At 50.9% G+C, this 15,795-nt stretch overlaps 1 long non-coding RNA gene across 1 annotated transcript; it reads left to right on the top strand.

Annotated features, from left to right (window-relative positions):
* The first annotated feature begins 1,149 nt into the window (after positions 1-1,149).
* LOC310843870 lies at positions 1,150-7,618 on the top strand. The gene is made up of 3 exons (XR_014563721.1): positions 1,150-2,493; positions 2,530-3,483; positions 7,203-7,618. It is a non-coding gene; the product is annotated as an uncharacterized lncRNA (long non-coding RNA).
* Positions 7,619-15,795: the final 8,177 nt, after the last annotated feature.

Genomic DNA, 15,795 nt, shown 5'->3' with positions numbered 1-15,795 from the left:
GTGATGTCACAAAAGCACATGGCAGCTGTGCTGATATAAAGGCGGTTCACTCCCTCTTCCCTGGCAGAACACAGGGGCCAACGGCTGTGATTGTCAGCACTGGGTGGTCTCCTTCCATGTGGAGGTAAACTGGCCAATGGAAGGAGGTGACCAGACAGCTACATTTGTGTGTATGTGTGTAATAATAATAATAATAATAATAATAATAATAATAATAATAATTTATTATTTATACCCCACCCATCTGGCTGGGCTTCCCCAGCCACTCTGGGTGGCTTCCAACAAAATATTAAAATACTATAATGCATCAAACATTAAAAGCTTCCCTAAACAGGGCTGCCTTCAGATGTGTTCTAAAAGTCTGGTGGTGGTTGTTCTCTTTGACATCTGGTGGAAGGGCGTTCCACAGGGTGGGCGCCGCTACCAAGAAGGCCCTCTGCCTGGTTCCCTGTAACTTGGCTTCTCGCAGCGAGGGAAACACCAGAAGGCCCTCGGAGCTGGACTTCAGTGTCTGGGTAGAATGATAGGGGTGGAGTCGCTCCTTCAGATATACTCCTGAGGCCATTTAGGGCTTTCAAGGTCAGCACCAACACTTTGAATTGTGCTCAGAAACATACTGGGAGCCAATGTAGGTCTTTCAAGACCGGTGTTATGTGGTCTCGGCAGCCGCCCCCAGTCACCAGTCTAGCTGCCGCATTCTGGATTAGTTGTAGTTTCTGGGTCACCTTCCAAGGTAGCCCCACGTAGAGCACATTGCAGTAGTCCAAGCGGGAGATAACTAGAGCATGCACCACTCTGGCGAGACAGTCTGTGGGCAGGTAGGGTCTTATCCTGCGTACCAGATGAAGCTGGTAGACAGCTGCCCTGGACACAGAATTGACCTGTGCCTCCATGGACAGCTGTGAGTCCAACATGACTCCCAGGCTGCGCACCTGGTCCTTCCGGGGCACAGTTACCCCTGTGTGTACAGTTTATTAAAGGAAGTGGCATTGAGTCACCATTCTCCTAGAACAGATAGGTAGCCGTGTTGGTCTGCCATAGTCAAAACAAAAAAATTCCTTCCAGTAGCACCTTAAAGACCAACTAAGTCAGTTCTTGGTATGAGCTTTCGTGTGCATGCACACTTCTTCAGATACTGTTTACTTCTCCTAGAAGTAAACAGACCATGTTCTTAATGCTGTTTAGGGAAGGGCAAAGAAAACTAAAAAAACGTATCGGGAGAGTTCCCTCTTTAGGTATATGCATCCCAAGCCATTTAACAAGCTGGGGGGGGGGGGGAGGAAAGCTACTGCATATCAACCTAAGCAAACTGTGCTTCCTTTTTCTGGTTATTTGGCTATAACTTTTGATAGAATACAGATAATTGAACAAACTTTGTTGCATTACAGTCTTCATTAAATTATCTTTCCCCTGATATATAATTTTATGGCATTACTCCAAAAAAAGTGGTGTTATGAGCCATCAAACCTCAGAAATACAAAATGTTTCCACAATTTTCGCCACTGGCGTAGGCCTCTGGTTGTCATTCAGAGTAGCAAATACTAAGCTAAATAGATCGACGTTCTGGCTCAGCATTACGAAGTCAGCTCCCTGCGTTCTTGCACTGTTTTCTTTAATAATCCTGAGCTGTCCCGAAGATGACAAGGCAGGCGATTTCAAAACCTGCAGACCTCTTCAGGCTCATAATGGTGGCTGTGCTCGTAAAAGCCCCAACTCCCTTTCTCATTACTCCAGGTGAGAGTGATGCTATCGGGACCGCCGTAATCTGTGTCTCTTGTTTTAATGCTATAATTACTTGAGTGTTTACAGATCGCGGAGCCTAACCTGCGAGGGACTCCTTGCCAAGACTGCAGGCTACAGGGCGGGTGGAGGGAGGAGGAGGGCTGCAGCTCATTGAGAAAGCATCTGCCTTGCATGGAAAAGGTCTTGGGTTCAAGCCCCAGCAGTTCCTGATGTGGTTGGGGAAGAGATTTGCCTGAGCCTCTGGCCACCGCTAGTTGATGGACTGACAGTTTGACTCTGTACAGCAGCTTCTCTTCCAAAGAGGAGGGAGACCTGTGTGCTGGGGAGAAAAGGTTAAAGAGAAAATTTCAAGCAGCTGTTAACAACACCAGTGCTTTGAGGACTTTAACCATAACACAAGGACCTACGAAGATCCTGCAGGATCAGGGCAATGGCCCATTTCAGACCCTCCAAGTGTCCCTATTTTCCAGGGACAGTCCTGGATTTACAGACGCCATCCCAGTTTTTTTATTTGATCCCGGAATGTCCCACTTTTCCTTACGACGTCCCTATTTTCATCGAAGAAATGTTGGAGGGTATGTGTCACCGTCCGGTCTACGGGCGATCGAAGTCCGGGTTGAGGACGTCGGGACCGGGGGCAAGATGGCGGGGTGGAAGCAGGAACGAGAGTCCAGAAGCCAGGGGTCCGAGGGTCAGGAAGCAAGGAGTCACAAAGTCAAGGGTCTGAGGATCAAGAAGCAAGGAGCCGAGGTCCGAGGATCAGGAAGCAAGAAGCCGAATGCAGAGAGGCAGAAAACGTGTTGCTGTGGCAAAGAGCCGAAGGGAAATGCTGACCTTATATCCCTTACCGGCTCTTGCCACCAGGTGCTGTGAGTTACCAAGCAGCCTCACCTGTGCGGCCGCGCCTTGCCTCTCCAGAACAAACTTAGGAAGGCCCCAGTCCTGCAAAGCCCTACTGGTCACAGGGCCTGGCTCCCGCATGCACTCATGACAGTATGGCATTATGGTGACCCCCGAGCCAAGGAGATATGTAACTATACAAGCTTTAGAAGACATCTGAAGGCAACCCTGTCTAGGAAAGCATTTCGTTTTGTTTTATTATGTTGATGTTGGAAGCCTCCCAGAGTGGCTGGGGCAACTTAGTCAGATGGTGGGGTATTATTATTATTATTATTATTATTATTATTATTAGGCTAATGACCCATCTACTCCAGCATTCTGTTCTCATGGGGATCACCCAGATGCTTGTGAAAAACTCCCAAACAGGATACAAGCACAAGAGCAACACTCTCCCCCCTCCAGTGGTTTCCAGCAACTGGTATTCAGAAGCACTGATGCCTCCAACTTTGGAGGGCAGAACAGGTGTAAAAGGTAAAGGTAAAGGACCCCTGGACGGTGAAGTCCAGTCAAAGGTGACTCTGCGGTTGCGGCGCTCATCTCGCTTTCAGGCCGAGGGAGCTGGCGTTTGTCCACAGACAGCTTTCCAGGTCATGTGGCCAGCATGATGAAACCGCTTCTGGGTCAACAGGACACCATGACAGTGTGGGATGTAAAGGTGCAGTCAAGTGCAGCATTCCGACAGAGGACTAACGGCCTCCATGTTCTAACCAGTTGCTGTGACAACCCGTTTGTCGGTTGCTGGTAGTTTTGAAAGATAACTGCCCAGTTGCAGTCGCCTCAGGACCAACGTCCCTCTGGTATAGTTCATTTGCTTGTTATGTAACCTAAGCCTGCCTTCAGGTACGGTTCTGTAAACCTGAATGAATCTGAGAGGAAAATAGTTTTATATTAACATGAATCAGATTTGTGTGTGTACCCTTTAAGAGGGATTCAAAGGGATTTTTAACCAGGAAGGCATCTTTGCTAGTAGAACTCAGATGAGTCAGCCACAAGCTGATCGCTGCAAAAACTTATAAAGGAGATTGTTGTTTTTGTTTTATTTAATCGTTTTTTTGATACGAACAACAACTGCAAAAGACACATACAGCAAAAACAATAATAACACAATTTGACAGTTCGGATTTGTATACACTGATATATCTATGACTACACCTTTTTAAACAATATTTCCCCACCTCTCTCTCCTCCCCCTACTTCCCACCACTATCCGCCTTATTGCTTAAATATTCGTTCCAGATTTCTTCATATTTATCCATTCGTATTTTGCGCTGACATGCATTTCGTTCGTATGTAGCTAGACTGTCCATATTATCTTTTTTTTATATATAAAAAAATAATTTTTATTAACCGGCCAATCAAATCAAATCACATCACATAAATTCCGAATTACAAAGCCGAATTTTAAATTTTGTTGAGGGGACCCATATTTCAAGATCCGAAGGGGGAATTCTGATCATCTTCTTGCTACTGTGTTAATGTCCAAATCAGTCCAAACAAAGTTCATAATTCTATGCAGTCTTATCTTGCTGTTTCCACATCACCTCTTGTTCATATATTTTCTCTTTTTTCTTTATGATCTCTTCTGATAGTCTCCTTAAGCCGATAAACAACAATAATAATCCTGTGTGAATTTTTCCGTTCTTCCAATCCTCAAATCGAGATGGTTTCCATATATCATCACCTTCATAGATAACAGCACTCTTTCCATCATTAATTACAGAACTGTCGTTCTTAAGTCCCACTGAGGAGTTTCACCCACAATATAAAAACAGCTCTATTTCTCTATTTCTCCTCTCAGACTTAAGTCCTCCGACAGAACTTCCCAATATGGCGACGGCACTTTTAACAGCGTCATTATATATTCCACGCTCTTCTCAAAACATGCTTTGGTTCGAAAGTTTATCTCCACACAGCCTTACATCCACAGCTTAAGTCCTTAAAAGTAGTCTGTCCATATTATCAATCCATGTGCTGAATGGAATCTCAATGGAAACAAGCTGATCACTGCATAAACTTATAAAGGGGATTGTTTAACTCCGCTAAAGTAAACCATCCCACAGACAGAAGCCAGAGTGCTGGTGCAACAGGAAAACATGACGGAAACCAGAGCGCACAGAAACGCTGTTTACCTTCCCACCACAGCGGTACCTATTTATCTACTTGCACTAGTGTGCTTTCGAACTGCTAGGTTGGCAGGACCTGGGACAGAGCAATGGGAGCTCACCCCGTCACGGGGATTCAAACTGCCAGCCTTCTGATCAGCAAGCTCAAGAGGCTCAGAGGTTTAGAGCACCCAAGTTGTTGGCCATCATGACGTCTTGCAGGAGCAAATTCCATCATACCATACCCACCAGCATTTCTCTGGTGAAAATAGGAATGTCCTATTCCATCATCATCATCATCATCATCATCATCATCATCATCATTATCATCATCGTCATTTTACTATTTATACCCCACCCATGTGACTGGGTTGCCCTAGTCACTCTGGGTGGCACCCAACAAATATAAAAACATAATAAAACATTTGTAATTCTTTTAAAAACATCTTCCCTAAATGAAGCTGTCATAGACGACTATGGGGTTGCGGCGCTCATCTCGCTTTCAGGCTGAGGGAGCTGGCGTTTGTCCATAGACAGCTTTCTGGGTCATGTGGCCAGCATGACTAAACCGCTTCTGGTGCAACAGGACACCATGACGGAAACCAGAGCGCACGGAAATGCCGTTTAGCTTCCCACCACAGCGGTACCTATTTATCTACTTGCACTGGTGTGCTTTCAAACTGCTAGGTTGGCAGGAGCTGGGACAGAGCAATGGGAGCTCACTCTGTCGCAGGGATTCGAACCGCTGACCTTCTGATCTGCAAGCTGAACTGGTGGTATTCAGAAGCATTGATGCCTCCAACTATGGAGGGCAGAACTTAGCCATTATAGCTAGATGGGCGTTTGTTCTGATCCCAAAGGGCTCTCCTTCTGTCCTTACATTCTTTCCATCTGGTAGGCAGCAGGTTGGGGAAATCCATGCTAAACAAAGCAATCAGGACCAGCCATTTCTATAGAATCTCTTCACTTCTAAGGCCAGCCCTTTTAATTAAATAGCAAGCACGTTCCACCTGGCTGTCTCACCAGATCTGCCAGCCCTTCTTAGCCAGATTGTCGAGTCTCTGATCCGGGGCCAAACAGATAAGGCATTTCTATGCCTCAGCACAGATGGAATAGTTTCGGGTTGTTCTCAGCTGACAAGTTGGAACGCACACAAAGTTTCCTTTAAGGGCTCCTAAGTGGCTGGATTCTCTGCAACAAACAAATTTCTTCTTCTTTCCCCTTCGCTTTCGTAAGGTGTTCTTCCTTTCCTGTGTTTGTAATGGGATCCAGCCTTGTTTGATGGCCACAGCCAACTCCGATGGAGAGGTGCTGCGTCAGGGCAGGGAATGGAGTCGAGGGCCAAATCATAAAAATGCTGCTATTGTATTTAAAACCACTAATAAAATAAGCACCAGTGATTTATCTACGAGGGACTATTAGGGGACGTTTACTGTTAGGTGAGATCATTTTCTAAAGAAAAGAAAAATCTGTGTTCTTCACCCACAACATACACCCATCTACCCCAATTCTATTTGTTAGACAAAAAGGATATTGAACACTTTGGATAAAGAAGAATTCGTCTCTGAGCTTTGAAAGACTTGTGTTGCTCTGCAGAATTCTAAATTCTGCACCCTTGTTCTGCTAGCGGATGCTAAATTCTGTAGCATTGTGAAATTGCAAAAATTATTTTGTTTCTGCAAGGTAGGCCACTCACCAGTCACTCAGGACCACCTCTCCCGGTATGCCCCATGGAGAGCCTCAAGGTCCATAAATAGCAACACCCTAGAGGTCCTGGGCCCCAAGGATGTCAGATTAGCTTCAACCAGAGCCAGGGCCTTTTCAACACTGGCTCTGGCCTGGTGGAACGCTCTGCCTCATGAGACCAGGGCCCTGCAGGATCTGATCTCTTTCTGCAGGGCCTGTAAGACAGAGTTGTTCCACCTGGCCTTTGGCTTGGAGCCAATTTGATTCCCTCCCTCCCTCTCTTTCTTTTTTCTTTTCCTTCTCCTCCTGTGATGAGGCTAGATTTTAATATCTTAATGTTTCAATATTTTAATGTTGTATTTTAATCTTGTTTTTAAGTTGTATTCATTCAACTTGTTTTTATTATTGCTTGTTAGCCACCCTGAGCCCGGCCTTGGCTGTGGAGGGCGGGGTATAAATAAAATTATTATTGTTGTTGTTATTATTATTATTATTATTATTATTATTATTATTATTATTATTATTATTATTATTATTACTGCTACTACTACTACTACCAGCATGCCATTTTAGGGGGGGTGAAACTTAATTTTTTCAAATTTATTCATTGAGAGGTCTTAAAAATATGTTTTTGGGCATGAGGAATTCAAATCTGCTATTATTTTTGTAAATGGTCAATGTTTAGCTTGGTAAGTCTGTGTCTGAAATAATATGAGAATTGAAACACAACTATGCTTCAAAACTCGCACTTCTCTGAATTTTGCAATGCAGTTCTCCAACCAAGTAATGTGGACAGAAAAGTCTATCCTGCAGCGAAGTGTGTGTATAAAAATGCAAGTATTTGTGAAAACAAGATTTTAAAATGCATTATATCAGGGATGATTACTTGCAGAGTAATACAATCGTCTGTATACAATTTGCACTAAAATGCTGATGAATTTTCATAAGGCCTCTTTTTCATATTTAACAAAAAATAAAATAAAATTGAAAACTGATGTGGATGTGTGCAGAACTGAATTTAGGATTGGAAAGATGAGAAACTGAGAGAAGCCAAAACTGACAGATGTGCCCAGCCTTCCTTCCACAATCGTGTTTGGCACAGTAATTACCGTATTTTTCACTCTATAAGACGCACCAGACCATAAGGTGCACCTAGTTTTTGGAGGAGGAAAACAAGAAAAAAAAAATCTGAATCTCAGAAGCCAGAACAACAAGAGGGATCGCTGCGCAGCGAAAGCAGCAATCTCTCTTGCTGTTCTGGCTTCTGGCTATAGCTGCGCAGCCTGCATTCGCTCCATAAGACGCACATACATTTCCCCTTACTTTTTAGGAGGGAAAAGGTGAGTCTTAAGGAGCAAAAAATACGGTACTTTAAAAAGTGAAATAAATCCACTGTTGGGTTTTAGAAATTTGTATTGGGTCATAAACGTTGGATGGGGGGGAAGAAATGCGGGTGTCAATATTGGTGGGTTGTTCGAGTCCCCGAACTTTCTAATCTGGACTGACGAGCTGTGGCACCAAGGGGAGTAAAACTGGTTTATGGGTCAGGGTAGGTAGGAGCGAAAATGGAAAAATAGCAAGAGTCTCAAATGTTAAAAAATATGGCTTTGTACACGCTGTAAATGAGGTAGACAAAATACTCCCCGTCTGAAGGAAAGATCTATGCCTTTGCCAAAATATTCTGTCCTTTAATCGCACAGTGGATAAATGGCTTTTAACAATTCGGTAAAGGTTTTGAATGTCTAGAAGGGAGAATTACCCTGAGCAGAACCAAATTTTATAGGGGACGTGAAAGAGGGTTTGCTTTTCAATAGTTTTTCCAGGGGAGCTCTGCTGCAGACTTCACAGGAGTCAGCGAAGGTGGAATAACTTGGAAATCGTGGAAACAGCCTTGCAGATCCCTAAATCAGACACTGTTAAGAAAAAAGAAACGTACAGAGGGAGATCCTGTTACCTGAAATGTGTACGGGACTGCAGTACTCAGCTCATTAAAAGAACGAACAGCCCCAAGTTTAATGGAAAACACTATTCTACTGTGTGAAGCTGGGATATACCTTGCCCGCCGTCGCTCCCCACAAACCCCATGCCATTTTTTTTCCATTTTCTTTCCAAAGTGTGTTAAGACCCCTTGCAAAGGACCCTGGGGCAGCTTCATGGACGGCCAAGCGGAGTACAGAAGAAGTTTTTAACCAGGGCTGAAGCTCATCTGAAAGTCCTTCTCTCCAAAATCCAGCCCTACGTCAGTAGCAGAGATGAGGGAACCTGTAGCCCTCCTAATATTGCTAGACTACAACTCCCATCATCATCATCCTTATTTATTCAACTTATACACCGCCCTATGCCCGAAGTCTGATCGCCGAAGAATTGATGCTTTTGAATTATGGTGCTGGAGGAGACTCTTGAGAGTCCCATGGACTGCAAGAAGGTCAAACCGCTCCATTCTGAAGGAAATCAGCCCTGAGTGCTCACTGGAAGGACAGATCCTGAAGCTGAGGCTCCAAGACTTTGGCCACCTCATGAGAAGAGAAGACTCCCTGGAAAAGACCCTGATGTTGGGAAAGATGGAGGGCACAAGGAGAAGGGGACGACAGAGGACGAGATGGTTGGACAGTGTTCTCGAAGCTACCAGCATGAGTTTGACCAAACTGCACGAGGCAGTGGAAGACAGGAGTGCCTGGCGTGCTCTGGTCCACGGGGTCATGAAGAGTCGGACATGACTAAATGACTAAACAACAACAACATACCCAAAGGTCTCAGGGTGGTTCACAACAAGACCCCAACATATAAAATCAAACCAAAAGCAGTAGCCCAATAACCCACCCCCCAAAAAGCCACATTCTAAAAGGGTATTGGATGTCAATAGGATCAACCAAAAGTTAAAGGTAAAGGGACCCCTGACCATTAGGTCCAGTTGTGGCTGACTCTGGGGTTGTGGCGCTCATCTCGCTTTATTGGCCAAGGGAGCTGGCATACAGTTTCCGGGTTATGTGGCCTTCACGACTATGCCACTTCTGGTGAACCAGAGCAGCACACGGAAATGCCATTTACCTTCCCACTGGAGTGGTACCTATTTATCTACTTTGACATGCTTTCAAACTGCTAGGTTGGCAGAAGCAGGGACCGAGCAACGGGAGCTCACCCCGTCGCGGGGATTCAAACCACCCCCCTTCTGATCGGCAAGCCCAAGAGGCTCTGTGGTATAACCCACAGCACCATCCGCATCCCTTAGATCAACCCATATGTTGTTGTTTAGTCGTATCCGACTCTTCGTGACCCCATGGACCAGAGCACGCCAGGCACTCCTGTCTTTCACTGCCTCCCACAGTTTGGTCAAACTCATGCTGGCAGAAGAAGAAGAGTTTGGATTTGATATCCCTCTTTATCACTACCCAAAGGAGTCTCAAAGCGGCTAACATTCTCCTCTCCCTTCCTCCCCCACAACAAACACTCTGTGAGGTGAGTGGGGCTGAGAGATGTCAGAGAAGTGTGACTGGCCCAAGGTCACCCAGCAGCTGTTCCCCAGATTACGAGTCTACCTGTGCTGGTCCCGGGGGTAAGGTACCGTGGGCGTAAGCAGAGTCCACACGAAGAGGGGCGAGGTCCGAGGCGGAGAGCCGGGCGGGGAACAGGAACGCTGGAACAGGAGACCGAGCAGGGAACAGGAACACCGGATGATCAGGAACAGGAGGCCGAGCAGGGAACAGGAGCACCGGATGGTCAGGAACAGGAGGCCGGGCAGGGAACAGGAGTACCGGATGGTCAGGAACAGGAGGCCGAGCAGGGGTCAGGAACACAGGAAGGTCCGAAGCCAACAACGACGTTGCTCCCGCAACCTGGGACCGGGCTAACTAGGCTTTTATCCTCTTCTAAGGCCGGGGGCGGTCCCGGCCCCCAGGAGCCCCGCCTCCTCTGGCCTTAAGGCGAGCACTCCTCCTGGGAGCAACCAGTTCCCTTCGCCTCTCTGCCCTAAGCCTCTGCAGATCAGGAGAGGCCGAAGGGTTACTGGGCCCTGGAGGAGGCTCACCTGACGCCACTGAGTCCTCAAGCACCTCTGGGGCCAGAAGGGTTTCACCTGGGGCCAGCTCCTGGTGCTCTGCCACAGGTGCAGGCTCTTCAGCATCTAGGCCTTGCCCCAGTTCAGCCGGCCCTGGAGGCGGGGACTCCTGTGCAGGCTGGGATTCCTCTGGTTCATCCTCTGAATCGGAATCCCAGGCCATCACACCATCCCCCCTCCCAGGCCCCCCCCTCAACCGAGGGTCCGGACCCGGCTTGCCGGGGTACGTCGCATGGAACTCTCGGAGGCAGGCAGGTGCGTGGACGTTGGCCGCTGGTTCCCAGGAACGGTCCTCCGGTCCGTACCCCTTCCAGTCAATGAGATACTGCAGCTTTCCCCTGCGGTATCGGGAGTCCAGGATGCGTTCCACCTCGTACTCAGGCTCTCCCTGAACCAACACTGGCTGCGGTCGGGGACGGTTCGGGTGGAACTCGTCGGGTGGGGCCACCGGACTCAGAAGGGACCTGTGGAAGACCGGGTGAACCTTCAGGGTTGCGGGTAACCGGAGACGGAATGCCACAGGAGAGACTTGGTCCACGATAGGGAACGGGCCGGTGAAGCGGGCGTCCAACTTCCGCGAAGGTCGAGAGGGGTGGAGGTGGTGAGTGGAGAGCCAAACCAGGTCCCCGACGCGAAGTTCCGGCCCCACCTGGCGGTGGCGGTCGGCCTGGGCTTTGTACGCTTCCTTGGCCTGGTGCAGTTGCTCCACCAAAAGCTGTTGCTGGGACTGGAGCTCTTGAAGCCACTCCGTCACCGCCGGGACCGCGGAAGCCGGCAGCACATCTGGAAACAGCCGTGGATGATAACCGTAACTGGCCTGGAATGGGGTCTGCTGGGTGGACGCATTCACCGCGTTGTTGTAGGCGAACTCCGCCAATGCCAGGTGGTCGACCCAGTCATCCTGCTGGTAGCTGTAGTAACACCGGAGGTACTGCTCCAGCACCGCGTTCGCCCGTTCCGTCTGGCCATCGGTCTGTGGGTGGTAGGCTGACGAGAGGCAGACCTCTGTCCCGAGAGTCTGGTGTAATGCTCGCCAGAACCGGGACGTGAACTGAACGCCCCGGTCGGACACCACGCGCTCAGGTAGGCCATGCAGGCGGAAGACATGCTGAAGGTACAGCTGAGCGGTTTCCTTGGCTGTGGGTACAGATGGGCAGGGGGCGCAGTGCACCATCTTGGTGAAATGGTCGGAGAAAACTAGAAGGCAGGTACAGCCACGAGATGGGGGTAAGTCCACTACAAAGTCCAACGAAACCGTGTGCCAAGGGCGTGGTGGAACTGGCAATGGCTGAAGTAGGCCGGGGGGTCGCCCGGTAGGGCCCTTGGCGCGCCGGCAGACCTCACAACCAGCAACGTAGCGAGCCATGTCAGCCTTCAGGCAGGGCCACCAAAACTCACGACTTACCAGATGGGTGGTCCGATACCGTCCAAAATGCCCCGCTGCTGGGGCATCATGAGCCATCCGGAGAACCTCCAGCCGCAGTGGCCCTGGCGGGATATACAGACGACCGTGGTGCAGCAGAAGGCCCTGATGCAGGACCAGCCCCGGATACTGAGGGCTGGGCCCTTCAGCCAGCTCCCGGAGTCGTTCCTGGGCCCAAGCGTCGACCCGCTGCTGTTCCCGCACCTGAGTCTGCAGTGGCTCCGCCTCCTGGGTGGCCAGGAATGCAGCTGGAGGTAGGAGCGTGGTGGGTACTGCTTGCTGTACCGTGTCTGCGTTGTCTTCAGGTTTCCGGGACAGGGCATCTGCTTTCTGGTTCTGAGAGCTAGGGATATAGCGGATCCGGAACTGGAACCGGGAAAAGAACAACGCCCACCGGATCTGTCTTTGGTTCAGCTTGCGGGTGGTCTGGAGGTACTCCAGGTTCCGGTGGTCGGTTCTCACCTCCACCGGATGTCGTGCCCCCTCAAGATGGTGGCACCAGACCTCAAAGGCCACCTTGATGGCCAGTAGTTCCCGCTCCCACACAGTATAGTTACGCTCCGCTGGTAGGAGCTGGCGGGAATAGAAGGCACAGGGTAAGAGTGGCGCTTCAGGTCCATTCTGTTGAGACAGGACGGCACCGAGAGCCGTACTGGAGGCGTCGGTCTCCACCACAAAGGGTCGAGAGGGGTCAGGGTGTTGTAAGATTGGTGCCCTCTGGAAACAGGCCTTCAACCCCTGAAACGCCTCCTCTGCCTCCTTGTCCCAGGAAAATGGCGTATTTGGGCGCAGTAGCCGGGTCAACGGGGTGGTGCGATGAGCATAATCTGCAATGAAGGTCCGGTAGTAGTTGGCGAACCCCAGGAAACGCTGTAGGTCCTTGCGGTTCCGGGGTGCCGCCCATTCTCGAACCGCTGCCACCTTCCCAGGGTCCATCTGCACCCCATCTGGAGAGAGCCGGTGACCAAGCAAGTCCACAGTCCGCTGATGGAACTCGCACTTGCTGAGCTTTGCGTACAAACGGTGCTCACGCAAGCGCTGCAGCACGGTCCGGACATGTCCCTCATGGCGAGCCGAGTCACGGGAGTAAACCAGTATGTCATCCAAGTACACCACCACGTACTTGTCTAACAAGTCCTGGAACACGTGGTTGATGTAGCGTTGGAACACAGCAGGCGTGTTGCACAAACCGAAAGGCATAACCAAGTATTCGAACTGCCCGTACCGGGTCCCAAACGCTGTCTTCCACTCATCCCCGGCTCGGATCCGAATCAAGTTGTAGGCCCCCCGGAGGTCCAGCTTGGTGAACACCTGTGCCCCTTGCACCCGCTCCAGCAACTCCGAGATAAGGGGCAAGGGGTACCGGTCTGGGATGGTAATTTTGTTCAGGGCTCGGTAATCATGGCAAGGGCGGAGTTCCCCACATTTCTTCTTAACAAAGAGCACTGGTGCCGCGGTAGGCGAGGTGGAAGGCCTAATGAACCCACGCTCCAGGTTCTTGCGCAAGAAGTCCTGCAAAGCCTCGCGCTCTGGCTCTGTTAGAGAATATAAGCGACTCACTGGTAAAGGCACTCCGGGTTGGAGGTCTATGCCACAGTCAAAAGGCCGATGCGGCGGCAGCTGGTCTGCCCCCCGTTCCTCGAACACGTCCTGGTAGTCCTGGTACACGGCTGGGAGCGTGGGTGCTGCCTCCTCCGTGGCCGCGGCCGCCAGCGTCTCGGATTAAGCATGGGAACATGGGTCTGGGAAGTGCACAGTCCGTTTGACCCAGTCAATCTGAACATTGTGAGCTTCCAGCCAGTCCATCCCGAGCACTAGGGGGAACCGGGGCATAGAGGCAATGTCCAAAGTTCGCAACTCCCGGTGCTGCTGGAGACACAGGACCAGGGGCTGGGTCTCCTGAGTAACGGCACCTGAACGCAGAAGCCGTCCGTCAATTGCTTCCACCTGGACCGGTTCTGGCTTGTTCCGAAGTGGCACCTGATGATGGGCAGCAAAAGCAGCGTCCATATAGGAGCGGGTTGCTCCTGAATCTACCAAAGCATGGGTGAGGATCCAGGGCCCACCTGGAGGGTATAAACGTACCGAAACCATAAGATGTTGCAAGTCCATTGGTGCGGGCCCATTCTGCGCTGTTTGGGACCCCCGGTAGCTAGGGCCATCAGCTACTGGGGTTGGCGGTTTCCCTGCGGCTGGCGTTTCTCAGGGCAGGACCGAGCGTAGTGTCCACTTCCGCCACAGTAGAGACATAGATTTCCCTCCCGACGCTGCGCCTTCTCTGCGGGGGAAAGGCGTGGCCGCACTGCCCCGAGCTGCATAGGCTCCTCCGTTAAATCAGTTGTGACCGTGGGGCTGCCGGAAGGAACTGGTGCCGAGAACTGGAAGTGTCGGCGACCCCGGGCCTGACGACGATCCTCCAGCCGGTCGTCTATTTGTAGACTCCGTTGAATGAGAGTGTCTAGCGTGGTGGGGAGTTCCATTGTGGCTAGCTGGTCCAGTATCTCGTCCGAAAGCCCTTCGAGATAATGGTCCCGCAGTGCCGAGTCATTCCAGGTCAAGTCCTGTGCCAATAGCCGAAACTCCGTGGTATATGCGGCCACCGTGTACTTGCCCTGTTTCAACCGCCGAATCGCCCGGTTGGCTTGACTCCCTTTCTGGGGGTTGCCGAACGCGGCCTCCAAAAGATTGCAAAACCCTGTATAGTCTGCCAGCAAGGGGGAGTCTTGCCTGAGTAGCGGCAACGCCCACTTGGCCGCCTGGTCCTTTAACAAACTAATCAAAAAGTGCACCTTGGTGCGGTCGTCAGGAAAGTTCCGGGCTCACCCCTGAATATACAGCTTGGCCTGGGCAAGGAACATGGGAAAGCTGGCCGGGGCCCCATCAAATTTCTCAAGCAAAGCCACTGGGTACTTGCCAGGAGCCGGGGCGTCGGCCCCAGGGGCCGGTAGGGCTTCCAAGCGCTGCTGAAGTGCCGTAACCACGTCGCTGAGCTGCTGCACGGTGTGAGTCAAGGCCTGGTTCTCCTGGGCCAAAGCCACCAGCGCAGCAGCCTGGTCAGCCATGGCCTCTGGCTCTTCCCGAACGCACCCCAACGAAGGGGGAGTGCGGGTGTGGCGGGAGCAAACTGTGCTGGTCCCGGGGGTAAGGTACCGTGGGCGTAAGCAGAGTCCACACGAAGAGGGGCGAGGTCCGAGGCGGAGAGCCGGGCGGGGAACAGGAACGCTGGAACAGGAGACCGAGCAGGGAACAGGAGCACCGGATGGTCAGGAACAGGAGGCCGGGCAGGGAACAGGAGTACAGGATGGTCAGGAACAGGAGGCCGAGCAGGGGTCAGGAACACAGGAAGGTCCGAAGCCAACAACGACGTTGCTCCCGCAACCTGGGACCGGGCTAACTAGGCTTTTATCCTCTTCTAAGGCCGGGGGCGGTCCCGGCCCCCAGGAGCCCCGCCTCCTTTGGCCTTAAGGCGAGCACTCCTCCTGGGAGCAACCAGTTCCCTTCGCCTCTCTGCCCTAAGCCTCTGCAGATCAGGAGAGGCTGAAGGGTTACTGGGCCCTGGAGGAGGCTCACCTGACGCCACTGAGTCCTCAAGCACCTCTGGGGCCAGAAGGGTTTCACCTGGGGCCAGCTCCTGGTGCTCTGCCACAGGTGCAGGCTCTTCAGCATCTAGGCCTTGCCCCAGTTCAGCCGGCCCTGGAGGCGGGGGCTCCTGTGCAGGCTGGGATTCCTCTGGTTCATCCTCTGAATCGGAATCCCAGGCCATCACACTACCACTCTTAACCACTACACCACACCATCTTGTCCTCTTCTCCTTGTACCCTCCATCTTTCCGACATCAGGAACCTTTCCAGGGAGTCTTCTCTTCTCATGAGGTGGCCAAATATTGG

This window comes from Podarcis gaigeae, assembly GCF_964106915.1.
Source record: "Podarcis gaigeae genome assembly, chromosome: 4".
In the NCBI taxonomy this organism is placed as follows: domain Eukaryota; kingdom Metazoa; phylum Chordata; class Lepidosauria; order Squamata; family Lacertidae; genus Podarcis; species Podarcis gaigeae.
This window is presented reverse-complemented; position numbering and strand designations above follow the sequence as displayed.